Source organism: Muntiacus reevesi, chromosome 8 (genome assembly GCF_963930625.1).
Source record: "Muntiacus reevesi chromosome 8, mMunRee1.1, whole genome shotgun sequence".
NCBI classification, from domain to species: Eukaryota; Metazoa; Chordata; class Mammalia; order Artiodactyla; family Cervidae; genus Muntiacus; species Muntiacus reevesi.
Window position 1 is genome coordinate 6,024,424 of NC_089256.1, and position 20,913 is coordinate 6,045,336.

The 20,913-nt window shown below is 43.9% G+C and overlaps 1 protein-coding gene and 1 non-coding gene across 2 annotated transcripts in view; one reads left to right on the forward strand and one right to left on the reverse strand.

Annotated features, from left to right (window-relative positions):
- SLC9A9 (solute carrier family 9 member A9) overlaps nt 1-20,913 on the forward strand; it is a 640,527-nt gene that overhangs the window by 598,806 nt on the left and 20,808 nt on the right. The window lies entirely within an intron of this gene.
- TRNAM-CAU (transfer RNA methionine (anticodon CAU)) lies at nt 4,771-4,843 on the reverse strand. Its single transcript has one exon. It is a non-coding gene; the product is annotated as a tRNA-Met (tRNA).

Consider the following 20,913-nt stretch of genomic DNA (forward strand, 5'->3'; position numbering starts at 1 on the left):
CATTTTGCACAAAGGCCCAAATGGAGTCAGCAAATCAGAACAATTTTGGAGAAGTGAGCGGGAGTGTTTGTGAAGGTGCAGCAGACCATTTACCAGTCCTGTGGTCACTTTGTAGGATTAGCCAGGTTTCAAAAATGAGAAAATATGGAAACATAAACATAAAAAGATTTTCCAAGGTCGCGCTGAAGGTGGTGATGGAGGGAATTAGGAACTGAACACTCTCTCCTGAGTCTATTTGTGAGCTACTGTACAAATGCAGCTTCCTGAATACAGATGTTAAACAGGTTTTTGCCTTTAAAATAAGAGTAAAAAAGACTCTTATTTTGGCCATGTTTCAGTGCAGATCTCCTAGGGAAAAGGGGGTCCATTTGAAGGGAAATTAATTGCTTTAAGCTCCTGGAATATGAATCAAATGCGACTTCTCCCTTTGCCTTACTAAGGAGTACTGTGAACCTTAGAGAGTGGTGGTTCTCAAACTTGACTGCTCATTGAAATACCTTGGAGTTTTCAAAAAATCTTAAGCTCAGGGCTCACTCTGGACCAAGTCAGAATCTCTGGGAGTGAGACCCAAGCATCATTATTTTTTAAAGACTCTCCACAATGGAGCAAATTTAAGCACCAGTGCTGTTGACACTGTACACATTGGGATGAGCTGAAGCTTCAACTAGGACTGATATTTTCATCCCACCCCTAGAGAGCAGGATTTATTTGGTTTGGTATATGGTCTGGGCTTAGAGGTCGCCAAATGATTCCAATGTGCAAGCGAGTTCAAAAGCAACTGCTGAGGAGACTTGCCACGCAAAGTGTAAGTCCATGGACCAGGAGTGTGGTCCACTTGTGCCGCTTAGAAATGCAGGTTCTCAGGTTCTACCCTAGACCTATTGAGTCTGAATGTGCATTTTAATAACATTCCACAGTGATATGGGTGCACATTTGAGTTTGAGAAGTATTGTTTTACAGCAATGCCCCTGACAAAATAAAAACATTTTTTAAATTACAAGGTAAAAAAGTTTTTACATTTCTAAACAGTGAAGGTTTGCCTCCTTCTTCTAATAAGGTCCAGAATAGGCACAAGAATGAACTGCAAAATTTGAGAAATGGAAATAATAATAGATAGTGATAAGAATGATACCTAATGTTTATTAGCATTCACTCTATGCAAGGTAATTTGCACGCCAGGCCCTCTACATGTACTACTGTGTTTGATATTTACCACAAACCTATGATATAGATGGGCTTCCCAGGTGGTATGAGTGGTAACAAATCCACCTGCCAGTGCAGGAGGCCTAAGAGACAAGGGTTCGATTCCTGGGTTGGGAAGATCTCTGGAGGAGGGCATGGCAACCCACTCCAGTATTCTTGACTGGAGAATCCCATGGACAGAGGAGCCTGGCAGGCAGGCTACAGTCTGTAGGGTCACAAAGAGTCGGACACGACTGAAGAGACTTAGCACACACGCGTGATACAGATACAATCATTGTGCCCATTTCACAGCTGACCAAACTGAGGCTCAGACCCAGATGAACAGCTGCAAGACTGCACAGATCAGCAGATAGAGGACTTACCCTGGGATTTCCATAACTTGAAAGCACTTGCTCCTAACCATTTAGTCTTACTTTCCCAACCAAACACTCAGGGTGAATTACACATGTGCTGAGATAGAGATCCCCTGAGCCCTCCATCAGTCTAGCAGGGCTTGGGTTGGCCACTCACTCCAGAAAAAAGTGATTAGGAAGCTCTGTTCTAAATTATGCTTTTTTCCACATTATACTTTTTGCCCTGTTGTTGTACAAGTGGAAGCCCTGTCTCCTAGGGTTTAAGTGACTTGCCTAAAGCCAGGATGGGGCCAGAGCCATGGGGTCCCACTTGCCTGCATGTCTCCTCCCACTAAGCAGCATTTCTCCAAGTGTGGTCTCCAGACCAGGAGGCTCAGCATCACTTGGGAATTGCAAGAAATGTAAATCTTCAGGACACACCTAGCAAGCTGTTCTAAGAGGCCCTCCAGGCCGTCCTGATGTCTCCCCTTGAGCACCAGCACGCTAAGGCGAGCGGCCCCAGCGGCCCCGCCAGTGTGCTTGCTAACAATTCCTGTGCTTCAGCCTCTGCTACATGCTGCAGCTTCTCCACAAAATACAGATGTCTTAAGGGGCTTAGCCTGGAACTAAGCTGAAATTTACATGCTGATTTAATCTTCTTAGGGCCTTCTTGGCCTCTCAGGAAAGAATCATAATGCTCTAGAAAACAGAAAGAAAGTAATGGATAACAGATAAAATATTAAGCACTCTTTCCATGCCTTCAGCTCACTTTCTGCTAGGGCAGCAAACACGTGGATATCAGAAAAGGAAAAAAGAACTGACATTTCCTGAGCACCTAGTATTTGCCAGGCATCAGGCACCCAGTGATACAGCATATATACCCTGCTCACCTCTCATGTCATTAATGGAGTGATCTCTGTCTGAGAAATAGGGAAACTGAGGTTCAGAGACTTGAAGTGGCTTGCCTAAAACCAAAGTGGTGATGGTAGCCCCAGGGTTTTTCTGGCAGCCTGTGCTTTATGTTCCTTCCTCTCCAGTAGGAGAGGTAAAGAGCTTAGGGCACACTCACTATCTGGAATGATTGGATTTCAGAATTCTCAGAGCAAGCTCCCAAAACAGATCCGCCTACTCAGAGCCCTGGGATGCCTCGCTCAACAGCCCTCTTCTGTGTTCTGCGTTCTTGCTGCACTGTGGAAGCTGCTCGCAAAGCATAAGAATAAATCAGCCACAAACAGTGAAATAATTCAGCTGTGCCTGAGCACCCTAAAACTTAGAAAGCTATTCTTAACTGGCAGTTTCTGTTTCAAGGCAGCAGGCCCTGCGTTGCCAATGCCCTGCTAAGCAGCCTGAGTTTCACCCTTCAGAAGACCAAGGAACTTCTCTGCCATACCGAGAACTTAGGAAATGAACTCCCAAGAGAAAGGAACATGTGAAGATCTTGCTAGCAAGCAGGTCTTCCCCACATCCCAGTAGGAGCCTGGTGTTCATGCCATTAAGTGCAACAGGCTTGGAGCTATGACCCAACATTGTTAGGTGCGCACACAAGTCTGTTTCTTTGCAACCCCTTGGACTGTAGCCCGCCAGGCTCTTCTCTCCATGTGGATTCTCCAGGCAAAAATACTGGAGTGGATCACCATTCCCTTCTCCAAGGGATCTTCCTAATCCAGGGATTGACCCAGGACTCCTTCATTTTTGGCAGATTCTTTACCATCTGAGCCACCAGGAAAGCCCAATGATCCAACAAGTGAAACAAAAAGGAAACTGGCTGATTCAGGCACAGGATGAGATGGACACCTGGTTAAAGGTTAACATTGGTTTGTGGATCCAGGCGTCCTTTGGGCTTCCCTGGCGGCCCAGTGAAAAAGAACCCATCTCCCAACGCAGGTAGACATAGAGACTTGCGTACAATCCCTTGGTCGGGAAGATCCCGGGAGAAGGGCATGGCAATCCCTTCCAGTATTCTTGCCTGGAGAATCCCATGGACAGAGGAGCCTGGCAGGCTGCAGTCCATAGGGTCTCATAGAGTCAGACACGACTGAACTAAATGAGCATGCACGCACGCAAAAATTTCCTTCATTGTCTGTTTGCCCCAGCACCTGCCCAGCACAACCTCAAAACACTCTCTTCCCAAGCACCGTGTTCATCCACAGGTTAGACACACAATGGGTAATCGGAACCCCATGATGTGGGAAGCCCCTCTAGTACTTGGTCCAACTAGATCAATTCTATGGGCAATTCAGCAGGCAAAACAAAAATTTCAACTCAACCTTTCTCATTCATGCAAGAAGAAAGCCATTTTCCACTCGAGTAATTTTATTTTGAGTTATATGCTTTTGCCAAAATGCAGGTCAGTTATTTCTGTAAGGACCTCCATGGGCCATTTTCCCTCTTGTTGGAGGTTAAGTCAGGGACTCTTTGAAAACCTGCATCCAGTCCAAGGGTTACCACTTACTTGTCACTACTGGGACTCCAAGTTCCACTTCGTATTGTCCTTTCCAGGTAGGACACCACCAAGGCTAACTCTCTGGTTGAAGTCAAGAAAAGGTTATTCAGACGATGGGCAATACCATATTATTAACAACTGTAGGTCCTTGAAACAGGAGTGATGATAGAAAGATCCACAATGGTAGCCACATGCCAGAAAGTGTGGGGATTTCATTTCTCAATGGGCAAAGAAGGGGTGCCGTGAGCAAGTATGGGGGGAAGCAGGAGCTTTTGCATATTTTGCTCAATTGTTCCATTTCATATTATGAAAAGATGTTGCTATGTAATTACAGTAATGCTGGAAATGGTCTGAAGCACAATTAAAAATCTACTTGAATAGAAGAGAACAAAAATGGCCTAGAAAAGTGTGATTTGAAAGGTTAGCTAAACAATGGCTATGAGAGGATGCTGGTACATTGTCAGTTTGAGCATCATCTACAGATTGGTGGTGGGGGCAAAATTCTTTTAAGGATGTCTTAGAGTCAGTTACATTTACTGAGCATAATCTCATGAACTATTTAACTTCCCCCAAATCATTTATCATTCCCATGTAACAGATGAGGAATCTGAGACTCTGAGTGGTTAATGGGTTAGCCTGAGGTCATAGAACTGATTACTGGCATGGTAGGTTTTTTTTTTTTTTAATATTTATTTATTTATTTGGCTACACCAGGTCTTAATTGGAGCATGTGGGATCTTCAGTCTTCATTGCAGCATACAGGATTTTTTAGTTGCAGTATGTGGGATCTATTTCCCTGACCAGGACTTGAACCGGGGCCCCCTGCATTATGAGTGCAGAGTCTTAGCCACTGGACCAGCAGGGAAGTCCCAGCCTGGTAGATTCTTGAATGCAAGTATCTCTTCTTTTCGCTTCTGTTGCTTTCTGTATCCGGAAACCCACCTTAAAGTGCCTACAGGAACAAGGCAGACTGGACAAATAAAGGGAGCTACCAGATTGGAGGGGAAAAAAAGAAATAAAAACAACTGATACAGGGTCAGGGAGACATTAGGAATTGGTGAGGACTACAGCAAAGTGGAAAACGACAGACAACATCTAAAGTGAATAGCTGGTACTCAGAACCATTTGTCAGCTTTCAGAAGAGCAGATCCAATTGCCAGATCTGCTGATTGTTCAGATTTTTATATAAGGTTTCCTGTTAGTTTGTTTTAATGTTAGTGAAAAAAAAAAAACAAAAACCCTTAAACGTCAGATATTTACTTACTCCATCAACAGGCCAAACAAAACCTAGCTGCAAACTAATTTCGGTTCATGGACTTTCAGAGGTAACCAGCCAGCTTTTTCTTGACCAATAACAAATTATTAAATTTTATCACAGATGGGACTTCAATCAATGATCTTCTGATCAGCTTCTCCATCTTGTACATGAAAAATTTTCCAATAAGTGATAAAGACTTATTGAAATTATAAATATTAATTCCCATGATAATGTTACTTTTGACATAGTTCTATTTCCTACTTGGGGCATGCATAGAAAAAACATGTTGTCCAATCAATGTTAGCATCCCAGCAGGAGCTGTGTGACCTTAAAGCAAGTAGCTCGTCTTTCTGAGTATTCAGTTTCTTCATCTGCAAAATAGAGACACTGGCATGTGAATTACAAAATTGAAATGAGATTTAAATAAGGCAACTATTAGAAGTTATAGTACTCAAAGCCTATCAGAAAGAGCTTGGGCAAGGCCCTAGGAAAGATATAGCCATTTGAATGCAGAGTTCCAAAGAATAGCAGAGAGAGAGAAGAAAGCCTTCTTCAGTGATCAATGCAAAGAAATAGAGGAAAGCAATAGAATGGGAAAGACTAGAGATCTCATCAAGAAAATTAGTGATACCAGGGAACATTTCATACAGAGATGGGCACAGTAAAGGACAGAAATGGTATGGACCTAACAGAAGCAGAAGATACTAAGAAGAGGTAGCAAGAATACACAGAAGAACTATACAAAAAAGATCTTCACGACCCAAATAACCACAAAGGTATGATCACTCACCTAGAGCCAGACATCCTGGAATGCGAAGGATGCATCCTGGATGCATCCTTAGGAAGCATCACTACGAGCAAAGCAAGCGGAGGAGATAGAATTCCAGTTGAGTTATTTCAAATCCTAAAAGCTGATGCTGTGAAAGTGCTGCATTCAATATGCCAGCAAATTTGGAAAACAGCAGTGGCCACAGGACTGGAAAAGGTCAGTTTTCATTCCAATTCCAAAGAAAGGCAATGTCAAAGAATGTTCAAACTACTGCACTCATCTTACATGCTAGCAAAGTAATGCTCAAAATTCTCTAAGCCAGGCTTCAATAGTACATGCAACATGAACTTCCAGATGTTCACTCTGGATTTAGAAAAGGCAGAGCAACCAGAAGTCAAATTGCCAACAACTGCTGGATCATAAGAAAAGCAAGAGAGTTTCCAGAAAAACATCTACTTCTGCTTTATTGACTATGCCAAAGCCTCTGTGTGGATCACAACAAACTCTGGAAAATTCTTCAAGGGATGGGAATACCAGACCACCTTACCTGCCCCCCAAGAAGTCAGTATCCTGGTCAAGAAGCAACAGTTAGAAGTGGACATGGAACAACAGACTGGTTCCAAATAGGGAAAGAAGTACATCAAGGTGATATTTTGTCACCCTGCTTATTTAACTTATATACAGAGTATATATATCATGCAAAATACTGGGCTTGATGAAGCACAAACTGGAATCAAGATTGCTGGGAGAAATATCAATAACCTCAGATATGCAGATGATACCACCCTTATGGCAGAAAGTGAAGAACTAAATAACCTCTTGATGAAAGTGAAAGAGGAGAGCAAAAAAAGTTGGCTTAAAACTCAACATTCAGAAAATGAAGATCATGGCATCAAGTCCTATCACTTCATGGCAAATAGATGAGGAAACAATGAAAACAGTGGCTGACTTTATTTTGGGGGGCTCCAAAATCACTGCTGATGGTGATTGCAGCCATGAAATTAAAAGACACTTGCTCCTTGGAAGAAAAGCTATGACCAACCGGGACAGAATTTTAAAAAGCAGAGACATTACTTTGCCGTCAAGGTCCATCTAGTCAAAGCTATGGTTTTTCCAGTAGTCATGTGTGGATATGAGAGTTGGACTATAAGAAAGCTGTGTGCCTAAGAATTGATGCTTTTGAACTGTGGTGTTGGAGAAGACTCTTGAGGGTCCCTCAGACTGCAAGGAGATCAAACTGGTCAATCCTGAAGGAAATCAGTCCTGAATATTCATTGGAAGGACTGATGCTGAAGCTGAAACTCCAATACTTTGGCCGCCTGATGTGAAGAACTGACTCATTGGAAAAGACTCCGATGCTGGGAAAGATTAAAGGCAGGAAGAGAAGGGGATGACAGAGGATGAGACGGTTGGATGGCATCACCAGCTCTATGGACATGAGTTTGGGTAAGCTCCAGGAGTTGGTGATGGAGAGGGAAGCCTGTTGTGCTGCAGTCCATGGGGCCACAAAGAGTCAGACATGACTGAACAACCGAACTGAACTGCCCACCCTCATCCATCTACTCTCCCTCATCTGTAAATTTTCTTTTCTTTCAGCTTTTGGACAACCCAGTTAGAATACAACTTATATTCTTTAAAAATTAATGCAAAATAGAAACTGGAATTTCTGCTTCTGTCTGAAGCAGGCTCCACCACTGGATTTCTGTGCTTCCTTGTCACATACTTACTGGGTACCTTGTTTGCCAAGAGTCTTGTCTTCTTATTTGACGTATGATACACTGGAAAATGCACACTAAGGACCTGAGCCTTAGTTGTTGTTTAGTCCAGTCACTAAGTCACGTCCTACTCTTTGCAATCCCATGGACTGTAGCCCGCCAGGCTTTCTGTCCACAGGGTTTCCCAGCCACGAATACAGGAGTTGGTTACCATTTCCTTCTCCAGGGAATCTTCCTGACCCAGGGACTGATCCCATGGTTCCTGCCACAATCCAACCCATCTCCTGCAATGCAAGCAGATTCTTTTCCACTGAGCCTTACCTTACTCTAGAGGAAAAACCCAGATTTTTTCTTCCACAGTAGGGGAGACCCAGTTCTTTTCTGCTGCGTTTCTTTCCTGGAAAGTGAAAGTGAAAGTTGCTCAGTCTTGTCCAATTCTACGACCGCATGGACTACACAGTCCATGGAATTTTCCAGGCCAGAATACTAGAGTGGGTAGCTCTTCCCTTCTCCAGGGTATCTTCCCAACCCAGGGATCAAACCCACGTCTCCTGCTTTGCCGGCAGATTCTTTACCAGCTGAGCCACCTGGGAAGCCCTTCTTTCCTGGGAGTCTCCTTTGTTACTCACACAGAGCCCATCTCTTCTGATACTTCCTGTCACCAGGTGTGGAGGGAGGGTTCTCCGCAACAATGAGCAGGTCTTGGACATCAGCTGGGTGTCCTACAATTTAGCTCTGTCCTGACACTGTGTACCGGGAGATAGCTTCAGATCTCACAGCTAAGGGCTCAGTCCCACAAAATAGTTTCCCTCACCCCCCACTTCAGACGCCAGCCACAAGTCCAGCTTATCACCTGTGCTATGGATTGGTGGTTCCAACAGCTCTCGACTCAGGTTTTATTAACTCCCTAGAGAGGCTCCCAGAACTCAGGGAAATACAGTAAGTCCCTTACATAGAAACCTTCAAGCTGTGAATTTTCAAATATGCAAACATGTGTTCCATTAGCATCAGGTAGGAGTGAAATTGCAAGTTGCTCTCCGTCTCCCAGAGCTGACAATCCTTCAGCTCTACCATCTTCCAGTCAGTATCTCTTCTTGCCTCTTCACTTGATGCCAGCCCCTGTATGCCAGCTCTTGGATGGTACTACCATACTTCTCAAGGTACTGTACTGTAAGATTAAAATTTTTTCTTTATTTTTTGTTTTTTGTATGTATTATTTCTGTGAAAAGTATTAAAAACCCTATTACGGTACAGTACTATATAGCCAGCTGTGTTAGTTGAGTACCTTGGCTTACGTTGTTGGACTTAACAAACAAAATGAACTTATGAACTCACTCTTGGAATGGAACTCATTTGTATTTAGGGTGCTTACTTACTTACTTACATACCAGTTTATTAAAGAAGATTATAAAAGATGGGGCTTCCTGGTTGCTCAGTGGTAAAGAATCGCCTGCCAGTGCAGGAGATGTGGGTTCAATCTCTAAGTCAGGAAGATTCCCTGGAGAAGGAAATGGCAACCCACTCCAGTATTCTTGCCTGAGAAATCCCAAGGACAGAGGAGCCTGGCCGTTGATGGGGTCTCAAGGAGTCAGACACGACTTAGGTACCAAACTACCACCAGGTGGCTCATCACTTAGGAATTTACAAGGGACTCGGGATCCCTGTGTCAGAATGCAGGGTCAAAGACCAATATATATATATACACATATTTTTTTCTATTGTCTCACACTTAGTATAAGTATTTGTCGGTTGAAAACAGACAGAAAACCAAAGCTCCTACCTCTTTTCCCCTTCCTGCATCAGTTGCCTAAATTCAGCACTCTCTTTTCCACTCTAAACACCAACAGTTACAGGAGAGGGTAGGCAACTGGGGTTTAGTTTTCTTTAGTTTTATTTAAGGTTAAGTGAATCCCACAGCAATAAAAAATCAATATTGTATTTGGTCAGATAGACATTATTAAAGCACCTAGGTTAAATGGAACATAAATAATAGTCAATTGATTTTTTTTTAATCCAACTTTTTGTAATTTGGTTTACAAGAAACAGTTGTTCACAATACACCAAGTGCTTGACTTGGCTGAGTATATTCTACAATATTTTATATGAATTTACATTTCATCATCTCGTCTTATTTGTTCTTTTTGTTTTTATAGATGTATGTAAGAAATGAGGTTTATAATTTTTTTTTAATTCCTGGTCCCTAATTAAATACTTGATTTTAACAAGAAATACCTCCTACAAGAGTTCAGACACATTTAAAACACAGACTTGTGCTCAAAGATAGGATTCTTCAATATTAATAAATTTTGCAGGAATCATATTTTAAAACCTGATCATGGAGATTAAACCACCTTCTGATCTTGAGACTACCCAATTCTCGAGTATCACATTATTCAGGAATTTCCAATTCCAGACCAAAGAAGATATCAGATAAGCTCCTATGATTGACAGTGACATACTAAAATTCACAGCCATCAACCTCAGTCTCAGATCACATTCAGCAACAGAAAGTGAACTTGGACAATGACAGGCAGTCCTCGGGTGGGTTCTGCTCTCAAGGTCTTTTCTCCCATAAGCCCTGAAGATCTTAAAGCAATTATCCGGGAAATGCCAATTATTCCAATAGCAGAACAGCCATAGAATGACAAACAGCATGAATTAGTCTCCCTTCCTGAGCCATTCCCCAAAGTATCTGTTCATGACAGTTTTTCTATCTAAAGGTGCGATCACCAACCTAACTTTATTCACACACTATTGATTTTTGGCAGAGTGAAGCCAAATAATACCAAAATAGTGTAAAAATTGAAGAATACGTTCAGATGCAGATATCTGCCAGACCACTTGTTAAACTCTGCCTGAACCAGTGCATATAAGTAGGTCATTGAAAGTCAATGCAAACCAGGGCAGTTCCCTTGGCAGAAGACATTAACCTGTAGGAGGAATCTTACAGACAAGTGATACATTTTAGCCGAGCCGCTGTATATTTTATTTATGAATTGATCTAAGCATACAGATATATGAGGAGAGGGATGCATATTGTATGTATCCTTAAACACATTTCAAAACAAAAATAAATGGGAAGAGAGATTTATACCCATACATTCTTCAGTTTAAAGGGTTTCTTTTCCCACCTCTACCCCCATCCCGTCCAGAATAATAAGCAGAGCTCTAATTATAGCCCCAGGGCCTCAGTGCACTTGAGTATCTTCCATTTTGTGCCCCCACAAGTGTGGCCTTGACCAGCGCCAGGCTCTTGGCTCAGAGAAGACCACCCATTCTACAGCCAGAGCAGTGCCTTCTAGGCACAGAGGGATCAAGGGATTTACATAAATCACTTGGTCTAAAAGGCCTGGCTTCCTAGGCGACACAGTGTTTAAAAAAAAAAGCCAAATCTGCCTACCAATGCCAGAGACGCGAGAAACACAGATTCAATCCCTGGGTCAGGAAGATCTCCTGGAGAAGGAAATGGCCACCCACTCCAGTATTCTTGACTGGAAAATCCTATGGACAGAGGAGCCTGGAGGGCTACAGTCCATGGGGTCACAAAGAGTCAGACAGGACTGAGCACATACACACCAAAAAGGCACCAGGTTCTTTCATTTTCAGAAAAGAGGTCCTAAAGGGGGCAGATTTCCCTTCCTAGGCATCCACTTGGATGTGAACCCCATTTTGGACAGTAGAACTTGTGTTTGCTTCAAGTTATGGAATGAGAGATCAGGAAGGAATCTTCTAGATCATCCGATTCACAGCTTTGATTTTACAACTCTGGGCCCCATAGATGCAGGGAAGCACAGAGGACCTCCATGTGGCCTGCAGGAGGCAGGATGTAGCAGAAAGTACACGAGTTCTGGAGCTAGGTCAACTTGTGTTCAAACCATAAGCATAGAAACTTCATCAAATCTCCAACCTTTCTGATCCTCAGGTTGCTCTCCTGTACAATGGAAATAATAGCATCAACCCACAAGCTGTCATAAGTAGTGCAGAAATCTAAACTACCCTGAAAAAAAAAATTCCTAATTCATTTGGTAGCAGAGTCAGCCCAGACTGAACTTACTTGGAGGTATAAGCTACCTGGAGGAACGAGGCTACACATGGTCATTCTTCATCCCGTGGCAACCGTGCACCATGCCAGGGGTTGGTCAGCCCAGAGGCTCCTGAGACAGACAGAAGGCCTCTGGCTCTGTGTCTTCATCCCGTGTGCTCAATGAAGAGGCTGTGGATGCTTCTAGTCCCCCCAGCTCCTGCCTGCTGTTCTGGTTAGTATCAGATTAAGGCCAAGAGAATGGCTCTTATTCCTAGGGGCAAAATCTAAACATTTAAAGCAGTCTTTAGTAAGGCACAGGGAGAAGTCAGACTGATTCATGTTCTAGAAGCTTAAAGTAATTCATTTCCCAGAGGATGGACCCCCCGCTCCTGCCTAGAAGAGTACCCTGGCCCCACCCGCACTGGCTTTGAGCCACAGTGCAGGGGACCATCCCCCCTCCAGACTCCCTTATTAGCTCAACTATAGAGCTTCACAATGGCCTTTTCTGACTTTTTTCCCCCTTTTAGATTAGAAAAGGGGCTGTGAGAAAGGTGGAGTTTCAGCTTGTAGCTTCACGAAATTTTGTCATTCTATAATAAATAATTAATTTGAAAGAAGAAATAGTGTCTCAGAAGGAAAAAATACATATATACTGCAAAAAAAAAAATTCTTCAAGACAGACATTTAAACCTGCTCCAAGGGAACAGGGTTTAACTTCTGGGCGCCATCTTTTTTTTCTCCTCCATCAAGATGTGGTTTTAAGTTGGGTGTGTGCTTTTCTTTCCTGATGTCTGAGGAACAGCCTCATCTTCTTCCTTTTTGAATGCTGACCCATGAGTCCCCCTTTGGGTGATGGACAGAACATTTGACTGTTGGCTTGGGTGCATGGCCAAGCCAGTCTCACAAGTGAGTGCAGACAGAGAGATGATGTACTATAGAGGGGCAGTAAGATCCTGCTCAAAATAAGCCCTTCTGCCCAACCTTCTGCCACTCGAGCTGCCCTCCCTGGAAGCCAGAGGGTGTTAGTCAGCAAGAACCATCCAAGCAAACACCACTGGGTGAGACTAAGCCTCATCAATTTGAGCTTTGGTGAACAGACCATGACAGCCAAACCCCACGGGTGTGGACGCTGAGGAGGTGGGGTGGGAAGAGGGCATGAGGTCACGATGGGCACAGCTCAAAGGGAGCGTGGCCAGGTGTGACAGACAAGCTTCACCAGCCTTGTGGTTTCCTATGTTATTTTCAGGCAAGTCGGTCTCCTCCTAGGCCACTTGCAGGGCCAGTGAGGCAGGGTGACATGGTTCCCCCAACTCCAAGCTCTTTTGTCCTCCATTTGACTTCTTGGCATTTCAGTTCACATGCAACAGACATTTTTTTGAGTGTCAACTGTGTGCCAACTGGTCTAGGCAATGGGGAAAGATGAGTAAAGTACTGGCCAGGCCTTGAGGGACACGAAGTTTTCATCTACCTAGAGATGCCAGAAAACATGACTTTATTGTTTCTCAGAGCAGGTTTCATGGAACATGAAAGCTGGGAAATAAGAAAGGCTAAGGGGGATAGATTGTGTGTCTAAATTTCAGACACACTGCTTATTTCTCAGTGTTTAAAAGAGTCTAAGAGATAAAGAGATCTGCAAAATTTCCACTTGGACTCAGTAGCCATTTATCAATTAACAAGTCCTCACATCAGGAAACACACTTTGGGACCTGACCCATCTATTTCATCTCAGCCAAATGTGTTTTGGAATACAGTATTTTGAAAGTGTTAGCAAGGCAATATGGTACTTTTCTGTGCTATTTTGATGTCTGGGGGCTTCTTCAGAGGAGAAACACAAAACCTAGGTCTAGTAGACAACAAGACTTACCAGCAGGATTTGGGGACAAATGACTTTACGTCAGACTCTGGAGTCTGAGACCATGTGACCAGACTCCTGTTTCTCTATCATATTCATCCCTTCTTTTATTTATTTCTAATATGCATTGAGCACCTACTATAAGCTGGGTATTCTCTGTCATCAGGGACCTTGCAGTCTACCGGCTAGGGTTGGGCTAGGGGAGACCCAGGCAGTTAACAAATAATTTGAAGGTGTGATAAATGCCATGATTAGGGTCATTGGAAAAGACCCTGATGCTGGGAAAGATTGAAGGCAGGAGGAGAAGGGGAAAATAGAGGATGAGATGGTTGGATGGCATCACCAACTCAGTGGATATGAGTTTGAGCAAGCTCCAGGAATTGGTGATGGACAGGGAAGCCTGGGGTACCATAGTCCATGGGGTCACAAAGAGTTGGACATGACTGAGTAACTGAACTGAACTGAATTGAGGGTGACCATACACCCTAGGTTTGCCTGGGTCAGTCCCAGTTTACACCTGTAGTTCATGCATAATATGTCCAAGTACTCTTTTCACTCCCTTAGTTGTTCTAGTTCTGACATTAGATCACAAGATCCCTGTAGTTACAATGGGTGCAGGTTGTGAAGTCCAGAGTAGGGAGGATCAGGGGAAGCTTCTGGGTGGACTTGACACTTAAGTCCTGAAAACTGAGGAAGTGGAGCCATGGACAGTGGTGGATTCAGCACTCAGGTGGAAGGAATAGCAAGTGTGAAGGTTGAGAAAAGATAGGATTCAGCACATGTGGTTACACTGAAGGAGGCAGGAGCCAGATCTCAGAACCCTAGTTGTATCATGCTAAGAAGGTAAGACTTTTCAGGGCCATGGAAAGCACTTGATGGGGTTGTAGGCAGAGAAGTATGAAGTATCATGGTCAAGTCAACGTTGCAGAAGAACCACTCTGGCTGTGACTGGGAATGGAAGTGATTCAGTGAGCTGGGGGCAGTCAGCAGAGCCCCTAGGGCAGTGAGGTGACTATTGAAGCCACCCAGGAGAAAAGTGCTGGCAACCTGAGTGAGGACCACAGCTGTGAGCTGGAGAGAAGTGAAAGGATGAATGGATGGATGGGTGGATAGATGGATTAATAAATGGATGGATGGAAGGATGGATGCATGCATGGAAGGATGGATGGATAGATAAATGGGTGAATGGATGGATGGAAAGAAGGGTGGGTGGATAGGGAGATCTTTGGTAGACAGAATAGACAGAACCTGGTGATTGATTGACTGACTCTGGTGAAGATGGAAGAAGAGAGAGTTGAAGGTCAACCCCAAGCTTGAGCATGAAACTGGTTGATGGAGTCTTCTTCAGTGAGACAGAGGGCATCCAGAGAGGAACAGGTTTGGAGCAGATGAAGCCAAGGAGGTCAATTTTGACCAAGACAAATGTGAAGTGTCCTTGCTGTGTCTTGGCCTTTTCCAGAACTTCAGGGCTGAAAGGAAAAGACAAAGGGGCATTTTAAAAAGTGACTCACAAACATTCTTGAAACTGAATGAAACAAAAAGCCAAGTCAAAATGTACAGGAGCAGCCTTGTTACTGGCACAACATGTCACTGGCTGCTGTTGTTCGGGAGGCAGTGAATTGAGCCTCTAATGCCAAGCTCCTCTGTTTAGCCCTGCAACAGAGCAGGTATAGACAAGGGCCCTGTGAGCATCCCTCCCACCCACCCGGAGTGCAGAACCTTCTGCTTCCAGCCTGTGCTACCACTGTCAGCTCCACTGAACAGACCAGCAGTAATCAAGTGGTCTCAGTCCTGCCTCAGGCTGAGACAAATTTACAACTGACCACAAACTGCACTTGAAGCCATTAGCCAGCCTCCTGATCCATCCACCAACACTGTCAGTTCTCTTGCCACTGCTTCCTCATCACCCCTGGGGCCATTGTACAGGTTGGGTGAGGGCAGAAGCAAGGGGATTGGGTTTCCTTTTGATCAGAGAAGATCAAAGCTTAAAACTGCCCTGGCAGCTCTTGGATCTTCCAAGGTCATTCGAAGTTCTCTACTTGACTGTCCAATCAATTTTGTCTTTAGGTTTTTGGTGCAAGGTTTATTCATATTATTGATGATGGGCATGGTCTGATGAGTTAGAGTGACTGCATGGTTGTGATAGTCCTACTCTTTCCAGGAAAAGAACAGGAAAGATCACTTCTTAGAACATGGCTGCCTACAGAGCTGTGCTTGATTGTGATGCTGTAGCAGTGATAAAATTATCTCACCAAAAACCCTCCGGTCCTGGGACTGGAAGATCCTGTTGTCTGAAACCCTGAGCCCTCAGCAGATGTGCTACTCACCCCCAAAGTCTCCTCCTCAGAGGGCCAACCTTCGCATGCAAAGCAAGAAAAGGACTCCAAGTTCAAGTTTCACTTCATAAGCTGTTATAGTGACCCAGGGTCAAGCTAAACCTTTTAAAGAAAGCCTAAAAAGAATTCTTGGCCCTGAAAATGCAAACAAGGAGAACCTGAACAGTGTATTTACATTTTACTTAGCAGTCCCAAGAAACCCACGAGCATTTGGGGTTTATGAAGTGTGATGTGTTCCTTAGTTTTTGTTATAACAGGAGTCTAGGCTTAGCTTTTTTTTTTTTCATGCTCTGTGTATAGTTGGAATTACAATCATCATAATCAAGCATTTAAGCAAACAAAAATAATCATTTCAAAGCTATTTTCCATAAGCGCTTTAGTTCTCAGTTCACTACAATTCTGTTCAGAGGGAAATGTTCCATTTTTTTCCTATTGTAGTACTTACTGTCAGCAGTAGAAGCAATGACCAGTTCTCCACATATAAAATTAATTCCATTTCAGCTTTTCTGAATAAAAACAAATCAATCAAAAACCTAAATGTGTTTTTCTTTGAGGTAGACATTTTCTGGTGTGACAAGCCAGAATCTACTGGAGAATAGCATCTTAGTGATACTTAAGTGTAAGCACTTGGCATCATTTTGTGCCCTTCTGGAAAAATCAAATCATTTACCTCTGAACATTTTTTAATCTCTAAAATCCCCCTTGGCATCCACTTCGTGAGAATTCTCCTCACAGCCTACCATTCCTAATTAAAGTGCCAAGGTCCATAGATGCAATGATTCTATAAACTAACTCACTATTATTCCATCACCACTGAAGGACAAGGTGCTGAGCAGAAAATGGGAAAATGATTGTCCTGGCCTCCTTGAATAGCAGCTACGGGAATTATTCCAAACCCGGGGGGAATAGCTGCACATTCAGCTCCTTCATGGTGCCAGCAAAGAGAGTGAGTTTGCAAGGATAACTTAAAACACGTGATCTGCTCCCGGTTCTTCTTCCCACTTCAGTAACCTGTGAATCACAGAAATGAGACACGAAATCACAAGAGGAGCTAGCAATGGTGAGCACAGGAGTAGAAGCTCCTGGAGGATAAAGAAAAGAGAAAAGAATTTTTCCCTCTGGTCCATAGCACCCTTTGATGTCTGTGCCCTAACAGGCTATTTTTTGAGTCATCAAATTATTCACAGTTTGCCTTATTAGCACTTTTCTAAATTGGCAATGGAAGACTTCTGCCCAAGGTGTGAGCTGGCCAAGTCCAAGGTCAAACAGAATATGGCAAATAGTATCTGTATTGCCTCCTCCTCCAGGTCACTCCAGTGGCCTCTCTACAACTGCCTTGCCTGGGCCTCCTCCACTTGCCAGGATTACCTCCCATCCCACACCAGCTCAGCTACCAAAACAGAGTAGGCACTGAGAGATGGAGAATTTTGCTGACACATACTTTGTGAGGTCCAAAAATACAGGGTGGGACTTCCCTGGTGGTCCAGTGAATAAGAATCTGTCTGCCAGTGCAGGGGATGCAGGTTCGCTCTCTGGTCTGGGAAGATCCCACATGCCTTGGAACAACTAAGCCAGTGGACCACAACTACTGAGCCTGAGTACCTAGAGCCTGTGCTCCGCAATAAGAGAAGCCACTGCAATGAGAAGCCCGTGCACTGCAACTAGAGTAAGCTCATGCACGGCAACAAAGACCCAGCATAGCCATAAATAAATAAATAAAAATAAATAGGGGAGCCACATTTTGCTTTAAGATTTCTAATGACTCTGTGGGTCAGGAAGATCCCCTGGAGGAGGGCATGGCAACCCAGTCCAATATTCTTGCCTGGAGAATCCCATGGCCAGAGGAGCCTGGTGGGCTATGGTCTATAGGGTCACAAAGAGTAGGACATGACTGAAGCGACTTAGTACGCACGATGACTGACGTGGGCTATTGGGACTCAAGTGTGACCTGCCTTGGCACCAGTTTTCACAATCTATCAGACACTATGAAGTTTGACTCTAAAGAATTTGGACTTAATCTGATTTATCTGCCTCCTGGGGAAAACCCTGGGAGATGCCTATGTGCTGGTTATCTGAAGCCACTGAAATCTGGTGTGAATGTTTCCAGTTCCTCTTATATCCAGACTGCATCCCTAAACTGGGAAGAATCAATAAGAGAAAAAAAACGTGAGTCCACTGCATGAAACATACAGCCTCAGCCTGAGCAGGAACACCCTGTGAGGGCCCAGCCGAAGGCAAGTTTGGGGGCTGGAGGGGATGTCACCAGGCTGTAAACCTCCATAATCGGCTTGACCCCGGGAACCACCTGAACTGAAAATGCCTTGGCTTCCTTTGAAAGTGTCAGATTTACTCTAAGTGCTCTGAACGGCGTCAGGAGCCCTGTGGTTCTGCTGACTCCAACAGAAAGAGCTAGAGAATGCTTGGCTTGGCCTCCTCCAAATCCTCAAGAAGACTGCAGAATCTCTATGTCCAGTGACACTGTGCTTACAGCCCCAGGACCTGGCTGTAGCCCTCAGCATGTTCTGGGAAGGTTTATCGAAACCCCATCCCTTCACTACCGCTACCACCTCTAGAGCACACGCTCGCCTTCCTTTGAAAACACTGTTAAAATCAGCCACATAGAACAAGCCCAGTTAAGAGAAAATAATGACTCCTATTCAATCAGTGGATGGCTCATGGAAGATGAAAACACCCCAACTTTTAGAGTGACTAGCTCTTGAAGGTCCTTGACTTCCCTTTTGTTGGTTGAAAGAGAAGGAAATTTTTCAGTTCTGAGTACAATGTTGTTGTTTAGTCACTAAGTCACATCCAACTCTTTTGCAACCCCATGGACTGTAGCCCACCAGGCCCCTCTGTCCATGGGATTTTCCAGGCAAGGATACTGGAGTGGGTTGCCATTTCCTCCTTCAGGGGATCTTCCCCACCCAGGGATCGGACCCCTGTTTCCTGCATCGGCAGGCAGATTCTTTCCCACTGAGCCACCCGGGAAGCCCATCACTAATTTCTATATTCCAGCCTCCCCCAGGTTCAGGTTATAAGTCACATTTTAGACTCCCTCAACTGTATATTCAGTTCCTCCAAGGCTCAAAACTCTACAGCTCATGAATAGAATCTCAAACAGTATGTAGCTGAGAGAAAGGGAGAGTGGGAGACAGCCCAGCTCCCCTTCCAGGGTGTCTCTGCTTTCCTCTTCTCTTTTCCCTCAAGAAACCAGGGATATGTGGGAAAAAAATTTTTAAATTCCAACCATTGTAAATGGAAGTCTCTAGTAAACTCCTCCACGGCAAATCCTTTCACACCGATAATTCTGCCCCAAACCCATGAATCATACCACAAAGTTCCTGGGCTGCAGTCACTATTACGTTGATAGCCTCAGGTATGAATGGTGCAGAAGCAGCCTCAGAGAATAGAGAAAAGCGAAGGTCTTTTCTAAGACACACCTCTATCAACTCTTTTGTGCTGCTTTGAGTTCCAGAGTGAAGATGAGAGTGTGCATTCTGGCTTCACCATCTCCTAGCTATATGGTTTCATTTCTCTGGGCCTCAGTTTCCTCATCCATAAAATGGGGATAGTGATAAAACTACTTCCTCAGATGAAAGGAGATCATTCACGTGGAGCACTTAACGCAGAACTTCCAGCATATTTAATGTTTAATAAATGCTGAGCACCATTAATATTGCAGTTCTGAGCCTGGGGGCCAGAGAAGCATGAGCTTGCTGCTTTTGATTCTAACACAGGTCAGAAACTCGACAGTGTTGCACAGAATGTGAAATTGGAGGGTAGGAGTCGCAGGAAATCACCCATACTATAGGAAGACCCTTTGATCTTTACCTTCTCTATCCTATTTGTAATCAGTAGATAGGGATCTCAAGTCAACAGGGACCTACAACTCACACAGAGCCAAAGGATGCAGCCGATCTTTATCACTCAGTTTGTCAGTGTCACCCATTAAGAAGGCTTTAATAGGCTTGGCAGAGCCTCCATAAATGATCACTTCCACGTGGGAGTGGGGCAACCCCTCAGAGCGCAGTCACAGAGAAAGGACCCTGCATCTTTGCAGAGCGGTTCCCATGAACTTAAAGTTTTTGTCTAAACACCAAGGTCCTCTTAAATAGGGGGAAATCCCATAAAATCTAATTTCCTTACCAAATTCCAGTTCCTAAGATTCAAGTTGAGCTGGAAATGCCCTCAAAGTAATCATATTTCTGAGACGCTGCCAATATTTCTCACCCATGTCCCTACTGAGTAGGCAAAGTTCTCCATCCTGCTAAAATATTTAGAGAGGAATTCTGACTGAAGGTCACAACCAATTCAGCCTTACCAATTCCTGAGGGTGATTTCAGATTGGGTTTCAAAAAGAGGCAAAGAGCCAAGCCCCACAGAAATTTCTGGAGCTGGCAGGAAATGAATCTTTCACAGAACTCCGAGCCATGGTTGGGTATTAACAAGGAGAAAAGAACAATTATCATTTGGGACTCCAAGTGCCACTTTATGTCACTTTAAAGAATGAATAGACTTCCAGTCCTACTCAGCTGTCTGCTCACAATTACAAAGCAATGGTAAATAATCATGGCAAATGGAAGGTTTGATTTAGGAGAGTGAAATTGTATAATGACTTGGTGTTTTTTCTTCCTTTTTCTGTGGCAAGTGGGACAACTCCTGCCACTAGTTTGGCTTCTATCCAAATCTTTGACTCACACACACACACAACAAAAGGACCTTGGAAACTTTTATTAAAACAGACATACAAACACAGAGCAAAGCTACCAAAAACATTTTTTATTATTTTTACAAGGAGGGAATAATCATATAATGTGGCATGGTTTAATCTGCTCTCCAATGGTTTTATTTAGCCAAAGGATCATATTTGTCTATAGCAATAATATTTTTGAACGGTTTTAATAGAGAGTGCATCTTTCCATTTTCTGTGTGCTGGTTTCCGAGGAGGCCACCTGAGCTCTGCTCCTGAGAAGATGTGTAG